This window comes from Myotis brandtii, unplaced genomic scaffold, assembly GCF_000412655.1.
Source record: "Myotis brandtii unplaced genomic scaffold, ASM41265v1 scaffold1516, whole genome shotgun sequence".
In the NCBI taxonomy this organism is placed as follows: Eukaryota; Metazoa; Chordata; class Mammalia; order Chiroptera; family Vespertilionidae; genus Myotis; species Myotis brandtii.
The window spans coordinates 12990-26470 of NW_005355482.1; the positions used below are offsets into that span (position 1 = coordinate 12990).

Below are 13481 nucleotides of genomic sequence, written 5' to 3' on the forward strand. Positions count from 1 at the left end.
GGGTTCGGGCCTGCGATGGGAAAGATGAATTTTACTAAAAGGAAAAAGGAAGAATGGGCAGGAGAGAGAAAAGAGTTCCTTCAGGAGCCTGGTATCAGAGTTGGGTCTGGAACTCAGCCTACAGCCAGCCGGGAGTCAGTGACATCCGACACAGGCTGTAGGAAGCCAGATGATGGTGGAGACCAAGGACCTGGCGCAGCTGCGACAGCTCAACCTGGAGCTTCTGAGGCAGCTGTGGGTTGGGTAGGATGCCGTGCGGCGGTCGGTGGCCAAGGCAGCCTCAGAGACGCCTTAAGTGGCCTGGAGAACCTCCTCTCCACGGGATGCCAACCAAGGTGACTCCTGCGACATGTCCTCTCCTGGCGGGGCTGAAAGGGCGAGGGCTATGCCCTCCATCTTGCCCCGTATCCTCCATGTTGGGGCAGTAGCCATGTGCTCAGGAAGGTACCTTCTTCCTGGAGGCCCAGGCCTCTGCTGGCCACGCCCGGGATTTCTTTAAACTGACCAATGACAATCAAAGGACGTGCGCGCCATAGCCTGTGTAATAAGACCCGACTTGCGCCTGGCCAATCGGCAGGGCCCACGGTCATCTCTCCTCCCCTCACTCCACCCCCCAATTAAAACCCTGTTTTTTCTCACGGTGGTCTCTCTCTCCTCTTGCTGTTGCGTCGGAAGAGGCTGGGAGCCAGACCCGGGTCTGTAATAATAATAAAGGACTCTCTGCTTTTGCATCAGACTTGGCTGGCTCCCTGATGGTCCATTGGGGATCTTGAAATCTGGGCATAACAGGGCCAGCTAGGGGTGATCTCTCTCCCACCTGTCAAGGAACCCCTGAGCCCACTGAAGCCCTGTGAGGCACCGTTGCTGGCCACCTCAGACTCGAGTGACTCAGAGCGATCAGCAGAGCTGGAGGCACAGGCCCCGAGGTCCATCCAGGCTCAACAAAGAAAGCTGCCCAAGCGACGAGTGACCTTCAACAAGGAGTCTCCAGTGCCTGAGAGGAGCTGGCGCCTCAGACCCTACCTGGGTTATGACTGGATTGCAGGGTTTCTGGACAACAGCTGGCCCATCAGCAGCAAGCCCGAGGCCTTCTTCTGGAAGCTGCAAGAATTCCGGGAAACCAACAAGGAGTGTATTCACAGTGAGCCCGAACCCCAGTTCCGAGGCCAGCAGGAGAATGACAGTGCCCGGGGAAGACCACGAATATGTGTACTGTTACCGTGTCAACCGGTGTCTGTTCCTGGTGCCTTCGGACCCTGGTACCCCCTGCCGCCTGTGCAGGACATCCCGGGACCAGCGGGGCCCCAAGACACTGGCAGACCCAACGCAAGTCTGGGTGAGCATCCCACAGTCCATCCTGGACCCACCCCACCGCTACCGCATCCACAGACGGAAGAGCTTCGAGGCCTCCGACACAGTGGCCCTGCTCCGGCACTGTCTGCTGGGCTGGGACATTCTCCCTCCAAAATCCAAGAAAAGCTCTGGTCGCCAGAGCCTGGACCTCTGGTCTGGTGTCACCTCCGAGGCCCAGCACCAGAAGCTGTTGGCCAGCTCTTCTCACCTGGCCCAGCCAGTGCGGTCCCATCCCCCACCCCTATCTGGTCAGAACCCCAGGCGCCCCAGCCCTGCCCGCGCACCCTGGTTGAAGACCTGAGGACTGGCCACTTGGATGACAATGCTCCTGCCATCACCTCTAGCCTCTTCCCCCTGGCAGGGGTGCCCATGAGAGGGGAGCCTTGCCCGGCCTCAGCTAGAGGTGGACTCAGGCCCCACCCTCCTAGGTGGGGCTGGTGGGTAGGCCCAGGCCTGTCTCCTTCCTGGGCTCAGAAGGGCTGATGGGTGGGAGGTAAGGGCACTCTGTCTGGTGTGTTTGGAAATAAAGCTCAGTGCTCTCTGCACCTCCAGAAAAAAAAAAAAGGAAAAAGTCTTTTATATATGCTCTCTTAGTCAAATAAGCTTGACAACCTTCCCAGGTTTTGAATTTTAAGAAACTTTTCTTGACATAGAATTGGCTTTCAGTCATTCTAATAGGCCCAGTTTGCCCTACAGAAACATTACAACCACTGGGGTCACTCTCTGCATCAGACCAGTGTTTGTTCCTCTCGCACTGAGGCAAGTTTACACAGGCAGTGCAGAAGATCTCCTCAGTAAGTGTGATAATCCGACAGACGCATATGGTCACGCATATGTGCACACAAGCAGTAGGGGGTTAAATCAGATAGGATCATCCTGGGCAGCACATGTAGCAGGCAATCTTCACCTCGCCCTACACAGGAGACATCTTATGAGCGCCCAAACAAGATGGCACTGGTTGCTTCTTTGTTCTTTTTGCCTTTTCAGATGGGGCACTTCTCATCTACCACCAAGATCAGCACCCCTCTAGATTGTATACTGAGGAGCTGGGATTCATTTGATCCACAAACCCTGAAGAGAAAGCGCATGATCTTTTGTACTCAAGCTTTGCCTCAATATAAGCTTGCAGATGCAGAGACATGGCCCCCAGAGGGATGTATGCACTATAATACAATCTTGCCATTAGATCTTTTCTGTATGAGGGAAGGGAAGTGGTCTGAGGTCCCATATGTTCAGGCTTTCTTTGCCTTAAAGACAATCAGAAATTGTGTCAGCAGTACAAAATCAATCCCTGGTTCCAGGCAGCATTGACCCAAAGGGGTACCAGAGAGTCAGAAATCCCTAACGAGTTGACAGGGCGTAGTGACCCACCAGATGCACCTGAGCTATTGTGTCCTCCTTATCCAGGGCCCCCGGAAGGACCAGTCCCACCCAGACCCAAGGGGACTTGGCCACCCAGGTCCCCGGCTATCCTTTGCCCTCTCCAGGCAGTGTCAGGGGGAGAGTTCGGATCCACCTGGATCCAGGTATTGTTTTCCCTACAGGACCTAAGACAAACTAAGATAGATTTAGGAAAGTTTTTCAGATGACCCTGACAAGTGCATAGATGTTTTTCAGGGACTGACACAAACCTTTGATTTATCAATGAATGTTGTAATGCTTCTTTTGAGTCAGACACTCTTGGGATCAGAGAAGTGGTCAGTCCTAGTAGATACACCTCAGCAGTCTGGGGATGAATACATCTTAACAAATGCCAGTGGGGTCCCCCATGATCAGATTGATCACTACCCTACTGTCCAACAGAAAGCTGTGCCCCAGAAAGACCTTAAATGGCTTGATGATGAGCTAGCAGATTAGAATAGAAAACATTTCCAGGTTTGTGAGATTCAAGACTTAATGAGGTGCCACTCCAAGCCCTTGAACGACTCTAAATTGTCAACTATAGACCAAGGGAAGGATGATAATCCCTTGGTCTTCATGGACAGACTCAAGGAGGCTCTGACAAAATACACCTCTATGTATCCAGACTTTTTTAAGAGCCAACTTATTATTTCCTTTTTATTGAATTTATTGGTGTGACACTGGTTAACAAAATTACACAGGTTTCAAGTGCACAATTCCACAATACATCATCTGTATACTGTATTGTTTGTTCACCACCCCAATTCAAGTTTCTGTCCATCACCATTTATCCCCCATATGCCCTCCTCCACCTACCCCAGAGCCCCCTCCCTTGGCAGTCACCCCACTGTTGTCTGCATCCATGAGTTTTCTCTCTTTTTTTCTCTCAGTCTTTCCATTTCCCCACCCAGCCACCTGACTCTCTTAAATGCTGTCAGCCTGCTCTCTGTGAGTCTATCTCTATTTTGCTTGTTAGTTCAGTTTGTTCATTAGACTCCACATATGAGTAAGAATCATATGGTATTTGTCTTTCTCAACTGGCTCATTTCACTTAGCATAATGGAAAGACAACTTATTAAAAGACAATTTTTTTTTACTCAGGCGGCACCACAGATTAGGAGGAAATTACAAAAATTGGCAATTGGCCCTGAGAGTACCTTAGACAACCTCCTGACAGTAGCCATTTCAGGCTTTGACTGAGGAGGGCGGGGGCGGGAGCCAGGAGGGACCAGGTGGCGCAGGAGGCTGCTACGCGTGACCCCAGAGCCATAGATTGAGCAGCCCTCCACAGCCTGTGGCGTTCTCAGTGCGCAATTTGTAATCTTCAGAGCTGCTTCTGGACCAAGAGGAGACCGAGGAGAGGAAGGCCAAGGGAAGGGAGAAAGCCACAGCCTTGGTTGTGGTGCTCCAAGATGCTAATGTCATCAGTCAGAGTCTCAGGGGATATGGGTCTCCCAAAGTTACTTGCTAAAACTGTGGCCAGCAGGGGCATGTCCAGAGGGACTGCTCATGGGGAAACAGGAAGCCACCCCCTATAAGCCCCTATCTGCAAGGGGAACCACTGGGAGTCAGACTGTCCAAAGGGGCGCAGGCCTCCACGGGCCGATCCGGCAATTTAGACGGTCCAGTAGCAGGACTGACGGGTCCCGGGGCCTTCCTCACTGGCTCCAACATGGACTGTCGTCTCCACCAGGAGCCCCGGGTAAGCCTGACTGTTGAGGGCAAGAAAATTAATTTCCTCCTTGACATTAGAGCCACCTTCTCACATGCCTTCCTGATTATATCAGAAAGTCCAACTCCCCTATTGGGGCGAGACATCTCGGCTCATTTTGGTACCACCATATACATGGCACAAGAACAAGTACTCTTCCTGCCATTAGTAGACACTAAAATGGATCCCAAAGCGTAGGCTACCCAAGGTAAAGTTAGCAGAGTGGTTAGGGCCACCTCCACTCAGATACTTCTCAGGGATTCAGCTTCCTTCCCACATCAGAAACAGTATCCCTCAAACCAGAGGCAAGGAAGGGATTACTATAATAGACAATTTGAAGGCCTAAGGCCTGGTAAAACCTTGTAACAGCCCATGTAACACTCCTATTCTGGTTTTCAGAAGCCCAATGGGGAATAGAGGCTTGTCCAAGACCACTGATTAATTAATAAGGCAGCTATCCTTATACATCCTGTGGTTCCTAATCCTTATAGTTTATTGTCCCAAATTCTAGGAGATACTAAATGGTTTACTGTATTAGATTTCAAGGTTGCCTTCTTTTTGTATTTGGAGATCCCTCAAATCAGTCCACCCAACTGACCTGGACTGTTTTACCCCAGGGCTTTAGAGATAGTTCCCACTTCTTTGGTCAAGCCTTACCTCAGGATTTATACCAGTATGACCACCCACAGACCAAAGTATACAGAGGTCACTAGATTCATGGGCTCACATGGAATAGCCCTAGACTACATTCTTGCCAGGCAGGGTGACATATGTACTATTGCCAATACTTCCTACTGTATATATATCAATAACTTTTGAAATAGATACTAGAACACAGGATATTCTATTCTTAAACAGGCTGTGAAGTTAAGGAAACAAGTATCATGTTCTCTACCTCCTAAAATTTAGGCCCAAATCTGTAGTATATTTCCCTCATTAACCTCATGACTTTTCCTCCTTTTAGGACCGCTGGCCTGCACGTTCCTAGAATTATTGTTTGGCCCTTGTATACTCAATTGTCTAATTCAATTTATACTCTCTCATCTAGAATCCATCAAAGTACAAGTAGTCATGGAAATAGAACCCCAAATGACAGCTCCCATCTTCCATGGTCCCTTAGATCATCTGCCTCTGATGGAGCCCCCAAACCCCTTGCATTGTCCCTCTTCAGCTGGAAGCAGCCAGAGCAGTCATCGCCCCCATTCCCAACAGCAGTTGGGGGTCTCCAAATCAGAGTGGAGAATGAGGAGATAGAAGAGCTAGGTAGTTAGGGACGGGACCATGGGGGGAGGAAGTAGAACCAGGGAACCCAGCTGGTAGGAGTTACTAAGGCAATACAGCTGGACAGGGAAAGAAGAGCCCTTGGGGTACCTGAGTTTTAAAAATGTGACAAGCAGCTTGCATATAATCAATCACAAGTCAGTGGGCATGTAGCCAATGCCAAGGATGTTACTAAGGCAGAATTATTTGAAAGAACCAATCAGAACCTAGTAAGCATATATCTACCTCTAGACAAAGAGAAACACTCTCTCTTTCCTCTTCTCTCGCTGGTGTGTGGGTTTCTGACTCTTACTGCAGGGAATATTCTCCCCTGCGCTCACATGGCTTACAGCCACGTGGCCCTTTACACATGGACTAATGGGCTTTAATTAGCTTGGATGCTGAACGACACCAGGCTGCAACATGGAACGGAAGCTCTGGACATTGGCCTGTTTTTGGAACCCCAACTGCACGTTTTCCAGGACTGGCTTCTCTCAATAAACTTTGCTTCAGTTAACCACTTTTGTCCATGAATTCATTCGTCGATTTTGTGAGATAATGAACTCAGACCTGACCACCACATTTTGGTTTCAGCACCATACATATAACATAATCTAAGTAGAAAATTCACCTGTGTTTGAATTAGCTATTTTCAATTTTATTAGAGTCCAGACATTGTAAAATTACATGCGAACATGTAGATTCTTTCCAGGAGAAAAGAAAAAGATTATGGGATGGTCTTTTTTAAACTACTTTTTTTGGGGGTGGGGGGAGAGTAACAGTTTGGCTGAGATATAATATATATTTACAAACCACTTAATATGTACAACTCAGTGGCTTTTACTGTTTTCACAGTCATACAAACACAATAGATTCTAGAGCATTTCATTGCCTCTCCAACAATATCCTGAGCTCTTTAGCTGTCACCTCCTCATTCTCTCTTCCTCCCTGGCCCTGGTAATTACTAATCTATTTTTTGTCCCCATAGATTTGTCTGTTTTGGATATCTCATTTGTGTGTCTGGCTTATGTCACTGAGCATCATGTTTTCAAGGTCCATTCACAAAATACCAATGGCATATTTCACAGACCTAGAACGAACGTTCCAAAAATTCATCTGGAATAAAAAAAGACCCCGAATAGCTGCAGCAATCCTGAGAAAGAAGAACAAAGTAGGTGGGATCTCAATACCAGATATCAAGCTGTATTACAAAGCCACTGTTCTTAAAACAGCTTGGTACTGGCACAAGAACAGACATATAGATCAATGGAATAGAATAGAGAGCCCAGAAATCAGCCCCAACCAATACGCTCAATTAATATTTGACAAAGGAGGCAAGAACATACAATGGAGTCAAGACAGTCTCTTCAATAAATGGTGCTGGGAAAATTGGACAGATACATGCAAGAAAATGAAACTAGACCACCAACTTACACCATACACAAAAATAAACTCAAAATGGATAAAGGACTTAAATATACGACCGGAAACCATAAAAATACTAGAAGAATCCAAAGGCAACAAAATCTCAGACATATGCCAAAGCAATTTCTTCACCGATACAGATCCTAGGGCATTGGAAACTAAAGAGAAAATAAACAAATGGGACTACATCAAAATAAAAAGTTTCTGCACAGCAAAAGAAACCATCAACAAAACAACAAGAAAGCCCACTACATGGGAGAACATATTTGCCAACATTATATCTGATAAGGGCCTAATCTCCAACATTTATAGGGAACTCATACAACTTAACAAAAGGAAGATAAACAATCCAATCAAAAAATGGGCAAAGGACCTAAATAGACACCTTTCAAAAGAGGACATTCAGAAAGCCAAGAGACATATGAAAACATGCTCAAAGTCGCTAATCATCCGAGAGATGCAAATCAAAACAACAATGAGGTACCATCTCACACCTGTCAGAATGGCTATCATCAACAAATCAACAAACGACAAGTGCTGGAGAGGATGTGGAGAAAAAGGAACACTTGTGCACTGCTGGTGGGAATGCAGACTGGTGCAGCCACTATGGAAGACAGTATGGAGTTTCCTCAAAAAACTGGAAATGGAACTCCCATTTGACCCTGTGATCCCACTTCTAGGAATATATCCCAAGAAACCAAAAACACCAATCAGAAAGGATATATGCACCCCTATGTTCATAGCAGCACAATTCACCATAGCTAAGATTTGGAAACAGCCTAAGTGCCCATCAGTAGATGAATGGATTAGAAAACTGTGGTACATCTACACGATGGAATACTATGCTGCTGTAAAAAAGAAGGAACTCTTACCATTTGCAACAGCATGGATGGAACTGGAGAGCATTATGCTAAGTGAAATAAGCCAGTCAATGAAGGAAAAATACCACATGATCTCACTCATTCATGGATAATAGAGACCATTATAAACTGTCAAACTACCGGGAAGCCTGGGGAGGGTTGGGGGTGTGGGTAAGAGATCAACCGAAGGACTTGTATACATGCATATAAGCATAACCAATGGACACAAGACACTGAGGGCTAGGGGAAGCTGGGAGAATGTCAAGGGGGGGAGGGAAGGAGACATATGTAATACTCTTTGTAATAGTTTAGGCAATAAAACAAATTTAAAAAACAAAAGGTCCATTCATGCTGGAGCCTGTGTTGGTGCTTCTTTCCTTCTTATGCCTGAATAATATTCTATTGTAAAGGGTGTCCCAAAATTCACACAAGAAGTAATTTTGATAGAAAACACAGGTTTATAATTAATAATTGTAATTTTTTTATTGATTCATAAAGTATACAGTATAGGGTTATGTATCGAATAGCATATGGGGTAAATGGCCTCCACGGCTTTGCTGCCACATACAGACTCTTTTGTTGAAATTTTCCATGACAGTTTTGCATAAATGTGGCTGAATTTCGATGAGGCTCATTTTCATCTTGATGGCTTGGTTAATTGACAAAATTGTCGCATTTGGGATTCAGAAAATCCACGAGTGATTGTTGAGAAACAAATGCACCCACAACGTGTCACTGTTTGGTGCGGATTTTGGGCTGGAGGCATCATCGGACCATTCTTCTTCGAAAATGTGGCTGCTCAGGCAATAACAAAAGAGTGCGTATGTGCCAGCAAAGCCGTGGAGGCCATTTACCCAATATGCGATAATCCAGTTTTTTGTGCCTAAATTGCAAGATATGGATGTGGATGACATGTATTTTCAACAAGACGGTGCCACATGCCATACAGCCCGAGAAACAATTTAATTACTGCATGAGTCATTTCCTGGTCGTGTAATTTCCCGTTTTTGTGATCAGAATTGGTCGCCCAGATCATGCGATTTAACACCGTTGGACTTTTTTCTTTGGGGTTTTTTGAAGTCTAAGGTTTATGCTAACAAGCCCACGACCACCCATGCCTTGAAGGAGGAAATTGAGTGCTGTATCAACGAAATGCAGCCACATTTATGCAAAACGGTCATGGAAAATTTCAACAAAAGAGTGCGTATGTGGCAGCAAAGCCGTGGAGGCCATTTACCTGATATCCTATTCCATACATAACCCTATACTGTATACTTTATGAATCAAAAAAAATTTACAATTTTTATTTATAAACCTGTGTTTTCTATCAAAATTACTTCTTGCGTGAATTTTGGGACACCCTTTATGAATGTAGCACAATTTCTTTCTGAGTTCATCAGTTAATGGAGATTTGGATTGTTTCCTCCTTTGGGCTATTATGAAGAGTACAGCTACATATATTCATGTACAAGCATTAATCAGTTTTGTATCTATTAGCAAAGGGTTTCTTTGATTGACTGTATAAATTGTGAACCTTGAATTTGAATCTGCCTTACCAGTTCCTTCATTAATGAATGAACAGAATAAAATCTTTGACACGTGTTCATTTCATAATTGTATGACTATCATGGTTTTCACTTTTTGAAAATTGTACCTGAACACTTCACTGAATGCCACAGGTCCTCTCCTGTAGCCCTTTGCTACAATGAGAACAAAAACTGGGGCCTGGTAATTGCTTCCTTCCCTAGCCCATGCAGGCTGTGGCTAGTCCTAGGGGTCCACACCATTCCTGGCAGGTTCCCATAACCTGCCCAAACTGTTGAACATTGTACTTTGTCTACACATGGTGGAGGTGCAATTTGCTTCCTGTCTGGATTTGATTGACACTGTAGGGGATAGTTTTGTTTGTTCATTTGTTATGGTGTTTTTTTCAGATTCCACATGTAAGTGAAAGGATATGGTTTTGCCTTTGTCTGACTTATTTCACTTAGCAAAATACCCTCTAAGTCCATCCATGTTGTTGCAAATGGCAAGATTTCATTCTTTTTCTTGGCTAAGTAATATTCCATTGTGTGTGTGTGTGTGTGTGTGTGTGTGTGTATCTCACATCTTCTTTATATCCAATTGTCTATGGATGAGTAATCTACATTGCTTCCATATCATGGCTACTATAAGTAATGCTTTAATGAACATAGTGGTGTATAGGTGTTTTTTTTAATTAGTATTTTTATTTTCTTCTGATAAATACCCAGATTTGCTGGGTCATATGGCAGCTCTACTTTTAATTTGAAACTATTTAAAAAATCTATATAAAAGGCTGTGTCCCTTTGACCATCTGACCGGTAGCTATGACACACACTGACCACCAGGGGGCAGATGTTCAATGTAGGAGCTGCCATGATGTGCACTGGTCAGCACCACGGACCTGACACTGACAAACCAACACTCAGCTTACCCCAAGTGGGACACAGACCCCGCTACCACCCTGGAGCGACATCCCACCAAATTGCAGCCAACGCTGCCAAGATCCCATGGTGCAAGATGCGGCCCACAGCCCAGCCCAGCCTGGAAACAATTGCTGTGGGTGCCGTGTAATGACGTCAAGTAGCAACACCTGGCTTCCTCTCTTTAGAGCAGTGGTTCTCAACCTTGGTTGCACATTAGAATCACCTGGGAATCTTTTTAAAATTCTGATTTCTGGGCCTCATCCTCCGGAAATTCTGTTTCTTTGTTACTAATATTGTGGCCCACATTAGTAACAAAGAAACAGAATTTCCGGAGGATGAGGCCCAGAAATCAGGATTTTAAAAAGATTCCCAGGTGATTCTAATGTGCAGCCAAGGTTGAGAACCACTGCTCTAACACATCCTGCCGAAAGTATTCTTCCTTTTGTGATACAAAGACTTCGTGTCTCGTTCATAACACTCTGCGTTCTGCCTGTTTTATAGATAGTTGTGCCTTGGTATCTCTTCTACTTCTTTGGCCCCAATGACTCATACACAGTGTAGGATAAAAAAAAATTGTGATGAATTGACCTGGAGCGGGGATCTGATCCCCCTATCAACCACTCAAAGTTTAGCAGACAGCCTGGAAAAATCAGGTGATTCTGCGAATCCATGACATCATGCACGAAAAAAAAATTAGTGGAATCACCCGTCTCTAGGGGCCCTTTCTCTGTCTACACAACCGTGACAAAAGGTGGGAGCAAAAAATCATTTGCTGTCAGGGAAGTACGGCATCTCGAGTTTGAAGATGCCTTTATTGTTTATATAAAATATCATATGCACTGCGCTTGGAAAAAGCTCTTAGGGATCTACGATCTCCCGAGGTGGAATTTCCCGGTGACCGACTGTTCTCCTGAGGTCAACTGCACTGACCATCGCACAGCGTACATGGCAGCGGATTAAATAGCCAATTGCACACATGTGTTTCAATCTGTCATTGTTGATCGTGAATTTGGTTGACACATCTATTATGGAGAAAGGGCGAATAGTGATATTAAAATATTTCTTCTAATTCATTTCCTTTTAATGTACATGAATCTGTGTACCAGAACACTAGTGAAAACATAATAGTTGTTGAAAAGGTTACTTATAAACTTTATCTCACTTTACTTATTTAATTCACTTGTTCTTAACTATCATGTTTAGATTACTTGTGAATGTTTCATGTGAAAAATGAATAACGAAACCTGATTCCAAAGTGGAGTCGGGGAAGCTATGGAGGGAGAGCTCCCATGCCTGTACCACTCACCTCAATTTGCATTGTCAGCAGGAAGGAAGAAGATTCCTACATACCTCAGTACAATAGACCTTCCACTACTTGCAACAAACAAAAAGGTGCCACCTCTATTCTTGTTCTCCTCCAATGACTTAAAAAATATATATTTTTATTGATTTCAGAGAAGAAGGGAGATGGAGAGAAGGATAGAAACATCAATGATGAGAGATAATCATTGATTGGCTGCCTCGTGCATGCCCCACACTGAGGATCAAGCCCGCAACCCAGGCATGTGCCCTGACCGGGAATCGAACCCTGACCTCCTGGTTCATAGGTCAATGCTCAACAACTGAGCCACGCCGGCCAGGCATCCTCCAATGACTTTTTGTTCTAAACAACCCTCCTCAATTTTCTTCCAAAATCCAAAAAAACTGACCTTCTCTTTGTCTCTTTAGACTTGCCTATAGTCCACCGTAGTCTGCTTATCCTGAATTGCAATTCCTCTGCCATTCCTGAATAAACATATTTTGCTTTTCTTAAATACAATTGCTTTTTGCTCAGTTTAAGGTTAATATTACTTGATTATTAGAACTGGAATCCAAAGAAACCCCCCAATCACTCTGAGGCTGCTGAGCAAACAGGTGCTGATACCTACAGAGCAAATCGAGCCCACCCAAACCTTCCTTCAGTCCATGACAGTAATGACCCCTTAATTTGCCCTGTAAGTAATTTCTCCAGAATCCCAAATGCTACTGCATGCTTAAACTGTTCTGTAGGTTCCTCTTATAAGTTTAGAAAACTATATCCACATACCCCTGTCTCTTGCTTCAATTTAACCCAACATTGGAGTGGGAAATCAAAACCCATCTCATCTACACTAATAAAAGAGAAAGATGCAAATTGACCATACCTTCGTGATGCCCACCAGCCAATCAGGAGTGAGTATGCAAATTAACCCAACAAAGATGGCAGGTTAATTTGCATACACAGGGGCAGGGCAGGACGCTTGCATTGTCGCCATGGCGACAACGCAGGTGTTCCACACCATCCCAGCCACTCCGGGCCTCTGGGTAGTGTGGGAAGGTGGAAAGGTGGCTCCGGGCCGGAGCAAAAGCAGAAAGGTGGCTCCAACCAGAGCGAAGGTGGTGCTGGCAGCCAGGGGAAGGAAATCCCATTCTTGCATGAATCTTCATGCATCGGGCCTGTAGTATATATATTGGATGAGCAGCCAACATAAATCAGACCATTTGCAGGTTTGCTGTCAGAGCCACGTATCTGGGTAGTCTTTTGATATGTAATAATACAGTGTTTGAGCCTTGGCTGAATATTAATACTTACTAGTAGCCCAGTGCACAAAATTTGTGCACATTAAAAGGGAATTAAGTAGCGGAAATATTTTAATATTGCTATTTGCCCTTTCTATATAATAGAAGTGTGAGAGATGAAAGGGAATTAGTAAAATGTATATGAAAATAATATATAAATTTATTAGTAAATAAACAGTAACAAAAGGATATAACAACAACAGAGGCATGATATAAAAACAACAAAAGCATGATATGAAAACAACAAAAACATAACATAAAAACAACAAAAACATGATATAAACAGTGCAAACTGTGACTGATAAAGTGATTCAACTTATTCTAATATCTCCCTGTACACCACATTAAGAGTGTGAAAACACTTTTAGAGTGCTTGACTAATTTCCCTTGTGATGAAGTATTTACAACTTTAACTTTAACATCACA

General features: G+C 44.6%; 1 pseudogene; it reads left to right on the forward strand.

Annotated features, from left to right (window-relative positions):
- The first annotated feature begins 172 nt into the window (after positions 1-172).
- LOC102256456 lies at positions 173-4882 on the forward strand (annotated as a pseudogene).
- The last annotated feature ends 8599 nt before the right edge of the window (positions 4883-13481 follow it).